The 11,114-nt window shown below is 44.3% G+C and overlaps 1 non-coding gene across 1 annotated transcript; it reads right to left on the bottom strand.

Annotated features, from left to right (window-relative positions):
• Positions 1 to 405: 405 nt before the first annotated feature.
• Positions 406 to 489, bottom strand: Trnas-gga (transfer RNA serine (anticodon GGA)). Its single transcript is given in 2 exon segments — positions 406 to 440; positions 450 to 489. It is a non-coding gene; the product is annotated as a tRNA-Ser (tRNA).
• Positions 490 to 11,114: the final 10,625 nt, after the last annotated feature.

Raw genomic sequence — 11,114 nt, 5'->3', positions numbered from 1 at the left:
TATTTGCTTGCTGTTATTTTGAGTTTGTTTTGGCTACACCTGAAACGTCCCCTTTTGAACTATTTATACTCAACTGTGCTTAAACTGACACACAATATTTTTAGCGCAACGCAGTCTGACTTTCAAAAAAATCCCTACAAAAGAATGGCCCTGACTAACATTAAACTATACCTTTCACAAATCACTTACCTCACAAAAATCTTCGCTGCTCAAGCTACTGCAATACAGCAAGCGCCACTACTGCCAGCTAAATAAAAGATACAAACTATGGAAGGCACTAACTACTGATAGGGATAGTTAGCAAAATGGCTCTGAGCACTATGGGACTCAACTGCTGTGGTCATAAGTCCCCTAGAACTTAGAACCACTTAAACCTAACTAACCTAAGGACATCACACACATCCATGCCCGAGGCAGGATTCGAACCTGCGACCGTAGCGGTCGTGCGGTTCCAGACTGTAGCGCCTTTAACCGCTCGGCCACTCAGGCCGGCGATAGTTAGCAAATGAAAGATATTAATAGAGAACAAACAATGTATTTACCTTGATATCATCATATATATAGCAGTTCATGACAAATTACAAAACTCCGCCATCTCTCTCCCCACATCCACCACTGCTGGCGGCTCACCTCCAACTGCGCAACGCTACGCGCTGTTCACAGCCAGCTGCCTAACACTACAATGGCGAGTATTACAACAATGAAAAGCAGCCACAGACTGCACACAGCACAGCCAGTGATTTTCATTGTTGTAATACTCGCCATTGTAGTGTTAGGCAGCTGGCTGTGAACAGCGCGTAGCGTTGCGCAGTTGGAGGTGAGCCGCCAGCAGTGGTGGATGTGGGGAGAGAGATGGCGGAGTTTTGTAATTTGTCATGAACTGCTATATATATGATGATATCAAGGTAAATACATTGTTTGTTCTCTATTAATATCTTTCATTTGCTAACTATCCCTATCAGTAGTTAGTGCCTTCCATAGTTTGTATCTTTTATTTAGCTGGCGGTAGTGGCGCTTGCTGTATTGCAGTAGCTTGAGCAGCGAAGATTTTTGTGAGGTAAGTGATTTGTGAAAGGTATAGTTTAATGTTAGTCAGGGCCATTCTTTTGTAGGGATTTTTTTGAAAGTCAGATTGCGTTGCGCTAAAAATATTGTGTATCAGTCTAAGCACAGTCGTATGTATAAATTGTAAAAAGGGGAAGTTACACACCAATGACTTCTACTTATAATAAGCTAAGTAGTTTTATTTTCTAAGTGTACTCGTGAGTTTGGTGATACAACGACTAATAAGTCATCTGCATAAGCGACTACGCTCTTTACCCTGTCGTCCACATCCAATTTGTGCAGGAGTGACTCGTTACCAAAATATTGGTCCACGGACTGAGCCTTGCAGGTATTCTTTCGTTATTTTGTTGACTACTTTCTGGTGTACTGATTCTCACCCTGCTATCCTGTGTTTGCAGTAATTTAGTGAGCCGTTATACAGGGCAGTTGGTAGTTGCATCTCCCTCAACCTAGCGAACAACGCAGGCCACCAGAGGTCAGAAAAAGCACCAGTGATGTCGATTAAAATTGCAATTGCATATTTATCGTTTGTCGTGTGTATTATTCCTAACATTGCGCCAACTACTCATCATTTTGCTCTAAAACCGAAGTGGTGTGGACTTAGGCCAAAGAGATGCAGGTGTGATTGTAGTCGATCATAAAGGAGGAGCTCTCGCACCTCCGCCCTTAGCCAATGTGTTTATGAGGCAGATTGGCTTGTATGTTTTGGGGTTAGTTGGGTCCCTGTCCTCTGATTTCTTAATAATGACCACGTTGGCTATTTTTCAAAGAGCAGGGGCTCTTCCTTGTTGTAAGGTGTCGATAAGCATGTCTGTTAGAAAGGGAGCAATGCGTGAGACAGTATTTTTAAAACTTTCCGAATGTGTTTTGTGGTGTCACCGCAAGGCACCACACTGGCTAGGTTGTAGGCTTCAAATCGGCCGCGATCCGTCAGTACACATAGGACCCGCGAGTCGCCACTGTCGACGCTAGCAGACCGAGCGCCGCCACTCGGCTGGTCTTACGAGACAAGCTAGCGCATTGCCCAGTTCTACAGCCGACTTTAATAGGAATGGTTCACTTGGTATAGCTTCAGAGATCTTATTTGCAGAGACGCTAGCTAGCATAGCCTTCAGCTAAGTCAGTAGCTACGACCTAGCCAGGCGCCACATGCAGTTCATGCGTTGACAATTGATCTATATGTATGAAGCAATCAGAATTGTAAAGAAGTATTCGCAGTTCAGTCTATAACTGCACTTGTAAATATTATTGTACAAAGGCAAGGTGGACGTTCACCACTGATGCTGAATTAAAGCTAAGTATTTAATTGTATTCCTGTCTACTAACTTTCTAATCACCTAAGATGTTCCAGATACATCCCGTCAAGTTTAGTTCATTGATTCTCACGTCAACCTACGTGATCAACGCGTGCAATGGCCACACCTCGTGATCAGACAGAGTCAAACTGCGTGACTCAGCCGGGTCACCCTTTTTCCGAGGGGCCCATAGTTCCGCGTCATACACAACATATTCCATCAGGTCGGCCTCCTTTCTAAGCCTAGCTACCTCTAGTGCTACCTCTTCAGGGCAAAAGGGATGGTAACACGGCCATTTGCATAAATGCAGTTCATTTGGTCAGGTAAGTCTGTAAGGTGTTGGTGGTCGTGTGTTTGTTCTTCATCAGGGAGGAACTTGCTCAGCAGATACTATGCCGAGCATCTACAGCCTTGTGTTGTCGTACCGTCTCCCCGTTTTAATGTTGACAGAACTGTTCGAGTCTTAATTCGTACCGAGCGCGATGGTGCAGTGGTTAGCACACTAGACTCGCATTCGTGAGGACGACGGTTCAATCCCGCGTCCGGCCATGCTGATTTAGGTTTTCCGTGATTTCCCTAAATCGCTTCAGGGAAATGCCGGGATGGTTCCTTTGGGAAGGGTACGGCCAGCTTCCTTCCCCATCCTTCCCAAATCCGATGAGACGCAGTTTGGTGTCCTCCCTCAAATCAACCCGACCGTCTTAATTCATTCTGTCTGTAAGTTAAACGTTTCTCCCATGTTTCGTAGTTGTATTTTAACAAAGCTGTCCCAATGGTCTTACATTGTTGTGTTTAGTTATTTTTTTATTTTTGTTTCGTGCCACGGTATAATTCAGATTTGAGCTGTCGATCTTGCACTGTCTTGATCCCTCCTAGTTTCTTCCTTTGTGACGCGAGTCTTTCCGTAGGCTTGTCAGATCTGTAGACCACGGTAGTTTGTCTCCGTCCGGCGTTCCCTTATGGAATGGCTGCTGACTGCGCTCTTTGGAGTAAGTCTGTTAGAACGTGTGTTTTGTAGTCTATGCTGCCTTGGATAGCGTGTAGGAGAAAATCTATTATTTCTCTAATTTTCTGCCAGTTTGCCTTACCTAGAATTAGGCGCTGATGTTGCAAGGTTGTGGAGTGTGCGTTCATGTATGTGTCGGTATAGCGTTGTAGTCACTATGTGCCTCTTTGTCCAGGACTTCCATTTTTTGGGTATGTGTGCTAGTGAGTTTCTGTATGCTAGTGATACGTCTATATTACTAACTCCTCTAGCGTTACCATAATTGTTTTGTTGTTTGTCCTGCCTTGTTTAATACAAAGAGGTTGCATCCATTTGTGATGTCAAGTATTATATGTCCTCTAGTGTCTGTTCTATCAGCATACGAGAGCATGAGTGGGCATTAATGTCTATGAGTATAAGCAGCCTTCTACATATGACAAATTGTGCAACTTCTCTGATTAGGTCTGTGAAAGGTTCAATGACTCACGCGTTGTCTGCGTACATCGATGTGATTATCCATGTGTCGCGACCGTGGATGATTTCAGCTGTGTCTGTGTGCTCCGAACAGATTTATGTAATCTTTGTTGCCGTGAAGTTCGTGTTTTTTGTCACTACTGCAGCCTTTGTATTTTTTATCCCTGTGACTGTCATGTAGTATTTTGGGAGCGCTGGAATTTTTCCAGTGCGGACATATTGTTCCTGGAGACAGAGTACATCCGCTCCTACTTCGTCCAGAAGCCTACTAAGTTCTGTGCCTACTAGTGCACTCCTCGTACAATTTAATTGTACACTACTGTTTAGAGAAAGTGAAACACCAAGAACGAGAGGTGTGATCACAATGAAATTTATTCCACCGATTAGAGATATTACGCTACACAAATCATTAGATTTACAGACCCACATGTACTGTGACTGTAGATATTCAGTTCGGAGTAGTGCCACCACGTGCTGCAATCACAGCCGCTAGATGACGTAGTATGGAATCAAAGAATGCGTGAATATGCCACTGGCGAATACCCTTCCACCCGGTTTGTAGGCGTGTCCACAAAGCATCAACTGTGGCTGTTGGAGGACGTGAACGAACTCGTTGCCGACTGACCATATCACACACATGTTCGATGGGTGACATGTCAGGTAAACGGGCAGGCTACGGAAGCAGTAGTATGCATCGTTCTTCGAAGACGCCTTGCACATTCCTCGCTACATACGGCTGGGCGTTGTCCTGCTGAAATATGGCATATGGAACGGCCTGCAGAAGGGGCAGTGCCTAGGGCTGTAAAACCTCCCTGATGTAGATGTTAAGATTGCTCTCAAGACGTAGCAGGCGAGATGGATGCAATGGCGACCCAAACCACCACACTAGGTGTTTGTCTGCAATGCTGCTCAGCAACACAGTCTGTCCTATTGTGGCCATCACTGTAGGACAACTTGATGTGGGACTCGTCCGAAAACACTTCATTTTGCCACTCAGTACACCAGTGTCGGCGTTCGAGTGCCCATTGCAGTCTGTAGCGTCGGTGTTGCTCGATGGAAGCTGACGCAATGGCATGCGTGCCACCAGACCAGTCCAGCCCGCAGAAGACGGGTGCAGACCTGTTGCAGTGCTCCAACACCGGAGGACGAAGCTGTTGTGTACATTACGACCAAGCAGACAAGATGGCGGTCATCTCGAGCTTTGTTCACATTGTGTCTACTAGTACCCTGCCGGCGGTGTGTACCGTCCCCTTCTTTCCACTGGTTCCACATACACCTCAATGTTGAAGCAGCGTGCCCTGCACGAGCCGCAGTGTTCACGGAACGATGGACCCGCCTCCCGGGGATCAATCATTCTGCCTCGTCCGTATACATTCACATGCCGATATTCCACCCTGTGATGTCTGCGAGGCATAGTGACACTTGGTTACACGTCTCCACTTCGTATGACGGCTCCTCACTGACTGAGCATAGCGTAACTGTGACCTGTCCTGTCCTGTCGCACAAAAGAGGGCGCTGTTGGGCTGCGAGCACGCCACCTCTCTGCCATTTAAATCACTTATAACGGTTCCGCTGTTCTATAGTCCTCTTATCGTGGCGTGTTGCAGACCATTGCTTCTCAGTGTTTCACTTCTTACAAACAATAGTGTATTATCTTCAAAATGTATATTTAGTATAAGCGAAACACTGTAGTGTAGTCTTTTTGGGGTTAAAGCAGATGCGTCCGTGTGCTCTTACAAAGTCCTGGTAGACTTTCTCTAGGTTCGAGCCCTCTCTCCTGTTACTGCATGCTGCTATCAAGAGGTCGCAGAGTTCACGTTTGTATGTTGGAAGATTTACAGTCTGGAGGATCATATGGTCTTTCCGCTTAGTGGTCAGGTAGCGCAGTTTGTGTCCGTTGGGATGATTGAGCCGTGTAGCTAGGCATAGTGCCATTTGAAATGTATCCTTATTTTCGAAACTACTGATACATAGGTTTATCTCAATGTCATCATAATCTATTACATTTCTGTCACGTCCATGTTTCTGGTCAGCGTCTGGTGATATGTCCTGACGGTTGTCTTTATTAGTTAAGAATGGGTTTGTGGAATTTCCGGTGTTTGCTTGGGATACTCTGCGTGTGCTGTTGATACGTATATGTCACACAGGTGGCTGGGGATTGTCTTTCTTTGCAGTGTTCGTATATTCATGTGTTTTATATGTGTGTGTGGATCTCGTATTCGTGGATGTGTTTGTGGTATCTACACTACTGTTGCCTTCCTTCCCAATGTCTGTTACTAGCGTTGTTGTAACCCGTATTTATTTGTATTCTGCTCGCATGTTGCTGTTATGTCTGTTACAGGTACTTGAATATGTTGACTGTGTGTAGATCCTCCATAAACAAGGCGCACTGGCTTTCTGTACGGTCTACAATTTCTTATATCGCATTCTGATTTTAATCTCGGTGTCTCTGCTGTGGCTGTGTTAGGGATTTGTGTTTTACTACTATTTTATGATGCGTTACTGTGAGTGCGAAGTACATATGTATGCTGGAGTATGACTGCTTCATTAATTTTGGCGTTTTCGTGCTGAATACTACAATTGTATCATTGCTGGGTCGTTATGTCTATGTGTATGTGTAAATTATCAGTTTATAGATGGAAGATTTCCGCTCCAGGATCCTCCTTTCCGAGTAAGATCCCAGTTTTCAAGGTGACCCATTGATACATGTCATGCTCGGTTTGCCTGGTTATGTGGTAGTCTATGGCACCTTGCATACATGCATCGTCGATGTAGTCTTGATATGAAACAATCTCTGTTGAATTGTATCACACGGGTGAATCGATGACAGTTTCTCTGTTTCTAGATTCGCGGCTGGTATGTCTCATGTGTTGCTTCCAGACAACTGCACAACGCTAAGCTCTGGTTCAAGTTGATGGCGACTTATACTTATTCCTAACTTTCTGTATTATAGTCTGTACCTAAGTTTGTGGTAGGGTTCATTGTGCGGCCAGTGTTGTTATATTCTGTATTAGTGAACACGGTCCGTCATTTCATATTCAGTGTGTTTAGTTTGTCGTTCATATAAGTGCATATATGTCGGGCATACAGATCCCCCAATCTTGTCACAGACCATATTTCGTTATTTGCATGGAAGGAATCCAACAGCTGTTTTTTCACGGCAGTGTGCCCTTTGTGGCCTGGTTTCGCACATCTTCCACAGACCTGCTCTCTTTCACAGCATTTCGGAGGGTGGCCTATGTACCAGCAGATAAAATACTCCTGCACCGCTACGAAATCCTTGATGCTTAGTGCCTCAAATCACATATACACTGTCTCACCTTGAAGTAGCAGGAGATGACCATTAGGGTGAATTCCAGTACACCGTTAATAGTATGTTTTTCTCTCTGTCCTGCTTTAAATTCAATATCTACTTCCTCACTTAATTCATCCTTGGTGACGTGGTCACTAAGATTTATTTCATAGAGCTCTACAAGAAAGTTTGAGTCGGTCAGTGTGGTAGGTACTTGACGCAAGTAGTACAACAAAGCTGTTACGTCCCCACTGACGTCATCCAAGATTGCGGCCATGACGTCAGCTGATGACGTTAGACCCATTATCCAAGATGGCCGCTTTTGGCGGAAAAGTGAGATGACCCCTTGCCACGCCGCCCTGGTGGGAAGTTTGAATTTTGGCAGGAAAGAGCCACACACCCCTGCCACATCCCCCTGGCAAGAAGGCAAGAAGTTTTAATTTTGGCGGGAAATTGAATTATGTGTTTCTACAGATCACCCGCCACCCCCCTCCCTCCCCTCCCCCAATTCCCAACTTTTTTGCATGATGATGCATCATCCTCTTGGAAAAGGGCGGAAATTTCGAATTTTGAGGGAATTTTGCTCTAAGAGCTTACTCCTGCAACTGAAAGGAGTTAGTATGGTGTTGCCCCCCCTTCCCAATATATGTCATTCAGTTCGAATATAATTTGTTAAAATTTGTGTAAATTTGTTTAAATTTATTTAAATTTGTTTAAAATTGTTTAAATTTATTATCTACCTACAGCATTAGTGGCTTAGTGAGGTGTTACCCCCACAACAGGCTGAGAAATCAGTGCTTGTTCAGTTGTCGGTCTGGAAGGAGCATGGGGAAATATTGGTGCCAGAGAGGGTGATTTTTAATAGCTATTTTGCACGCACTCATCCAGCCGAGGAGTGGCGTCTAGTTTTCTGCGAGAGGCCATGTATCAGAACGTGTTAACATCAGTTTAGAACGTGACACAGACCTCGATGTCGTGGCAGGAGAACAAAATAGATGGCAGTGTACAAAGCGTGTTAGAGCAGAAAAAAACAATGTTTCAAACAACGAGACAGCATCGCAGGGAGCATCTGTTGCGACTTACAGTATAGTCCGCAGGATACAATCATCCTCCTACAGTACAGGTGATGAAACTTTAAGCTGGCCTGTGCAAATGATCAACACCTGTATATTTAATAGGATCGTCACATGTAGTTGATGACTGCACACATGTAGTATTTGTTTTAGAAGTATGGGAGGACACAGATGCGGTAAAAATCTTATAGAGTTCTCTATCATATGAAGTTGGTGGAGCTTTTATAGTTCGCAATTTTTCTCTGTTGGATGGTACAAAATAACGAAGATAGCGTGTTGGGGTGATAGAAGTGAATGGGCCCTGAGGCATGCGAATCTGTACCACTTTTATGTAGTTTGGGGATTCACCACAGTGTAGTAGCAAAAATCCTCGTCCTTCTCCCAGTTCCCTTTTCCATCGAATGGTCAAAACACAGTCCTGTCGCAGTAGCACAGCTTAAACTGTTTCTGCACGGGTTGCAGAAGATGGTAGATATAGTTGTCTCCGACTTCTACTCAGTTCCGACTTACATTGGAACAATCACATGCGCAATGCTGCAGGGATGGTAGCGAAGAGTCTGAGGTGGCAGTTGCAGGAATAGGGACTACCAAAAACGAGGTTGGAATTTTACTGTAGCAGACAGGTTCGAGAAAGGTGACTCGTTTCGAGATATGAGAGTGCCAGAAATGATTCACTAGTGGCTGTAATCATTAAACGACGTCTCCATAGGATTCAACGCAGGTATGTACTTGAATGGAAATACTTGATTCCAAATCCCAGACAGCATTTCTACCGAAAGTGTAGCACTAGAGATCTGAAACGCTAGTGTACATTTCATACGACCTCAATCAGCATATCATCTAGTACTGTTTATGATCCTTCTCAATCAAACATTGCCTATAATGCAGTCGATATATCACTGAACCTCTGACACGGTATAGAGACAGAATGTGATACAAATACTGGAGAAATAACTAGCGGCAGCGGCGTGAGGGAGTTGCAAATACCAGTTTCATACCACGCTCCTTAGCCGAATCACTATTTCCTTAAGTTTCGAGTTTTATTGCGAGATTTTTTCCGGCGGGATAATACCAGTTGTATGGTACCGTCAGTTTTTGCGATTTTAAATACGTTCTTGTGCAGCGCTATGCATCTAGATGTGTAATTAGGACCGTTCTTTGGGATTAATTGCGTAATTAGGATGATATTTGCGTCAGTTTCCCGACCAAAATAAATAAAGTACACTAACCTAACCTTCGTCTCCCACATCTGGACAGTTTCCGTGTGTTAGTGGGTGCACTGAGGCTTTTCATCCAGTAGAATCAGGGTTCGAGTCGCTGATAAGTTGCGTCCTTTTTTTACGTGCACTGAGTGTTTGTGCACTGCTTTATTTTCGGGCATTTAAGCGTTGTGAGCGTGTCTGCGTGCACGTTTGTACGCTGTGTACTGGATTATTTCGGTAATTTACGAGTTGTTTGTGTCTCTGTACATCAGTGTACTGCATTATTTACGAGTAGTTTCCAGGTCTGTAAACTGTATATTGTGACCCCAAGCACGGCATGGTGTGTGTTTTGTATCAGCGTAATAAGAAAACTACGTGAAATCCGTCCCTAAATAAATTGTTAAAAAATTAAGTACACTCCTTCCTCTCTTCAGCAGCCCAGATCGGGCAGATTTCTTTTCCCACCAATTTCCCCCTCCAGACTGCTCGGGTGGGGGGAATGAGGAGGCTGGAGCACACATGCAGCTTAGAAGAACAAGTGATGTCTTCATGATGCTGTGCTCCTGTGGACTTAACTGCACCATCACGTGACCTATCGTGGAGCCCTCTAGTGGTGAACTCGAGAACTAGCTCAGTTCTTTGGTCTGGTGGATCGGAGGCAGTTGTATCTTGTGTGGTGGGAGCTGAGACAGATGTTTCCATGCGTTGTGTTATGCAAATCATTTATTTGCAGGACCGTATTCTTCCTCTTCATATGTTCGAGCATTAATGCTCGCTTTCATTCTTCATGCAGTGAGCTGTGGATGCACTCCTCGGCTGAATGAGTGCGTGTAAAATAGCTATTAAAACTCCCCCTCTCTGGCACCAACATTTCCCCATGCTCCTTCCACGCCGACAACTGAACAAGCACTGATTTCTCAGGCTATTGTGGGGGTAACACCTCACTAAGCCACTAATGCTGTAGGTAGATAATAAATCTAAACAATTTTAAACAAATTTAAACAAATTTACACAAATTTTAACAAATTATATTCGAAGTGAATGACATCTATTAGGAGGGGGGGCAACACCATACTAACTCCTTTCAGTTGCAGGAGTAAGCTCTTAGAGCAAAATTCCCTCAAAATTCGAAATTTCCGCCCTTTTTCCAAGAGGATGACGCATCATCATGCAAAAAAGTTGGGAATTGGGGGGGGGGGGGTGACCTGTAGAAGCACATAATTCAATTTCCCGCCAAAATTAAAACTTCTTGCCTTCTTGCCAGGGGGATGTGGCAGGGGTGTGTGGCTCTTTCCTGCCAAAATTCAAACTTCCCACCAGGGCGGCGTGGCAAGGGGTCATCTCACTTTTCCGCCAAAAACGGCCATCTTGGATAATGGGTCTAACGTCATCAGCTGACGTCATGGCCGCCATCTTGGATGACGTCAGTGGGGCCATAACAGCTTTTTTCTACTACTGATGTACTGCCAACAATGGTGTGAATTTTCGAGGATCCTCATATCTGATATCCTATAACTGTGCTGTATTATCAATGATTTTCTTTTTGTCTGCCTGCGTTTCTGCCTCTAGAACTACCGCATTTGCAGTTGATAAGAAAGCTTTTATTTTGACTTTTTCTTGTCTGGGATTAATGGTTTTTGTTATAGTATCATACATAGCCTTGGCATAATGATTGCTTTCTGATTTGAAAAATAAGACAATTGTCTGCTTTGCTTCTACTTGAGCTAT

The sequence above is a fragment of the Schistocerca nitens genome, chromosome 3 (genome assembly GCF_023898315.1).
Source record: "Schistocerca nitens isolate TAMUIC-IGC-003100 chromosome 3, iqSchNite1.1, whole genome shotgun sequence".
NCBI lineage: Eukaryota > Metazoa > Arthropoda > Insecta > Orthoptera > Acrididae > Schistocerca > Schistocerca nitens.
The sequence above is the reverse complement of the archived record's forward strand: the minus strand, read 5'-3'. Positions and strand labels throughout refer to the sequence as shown.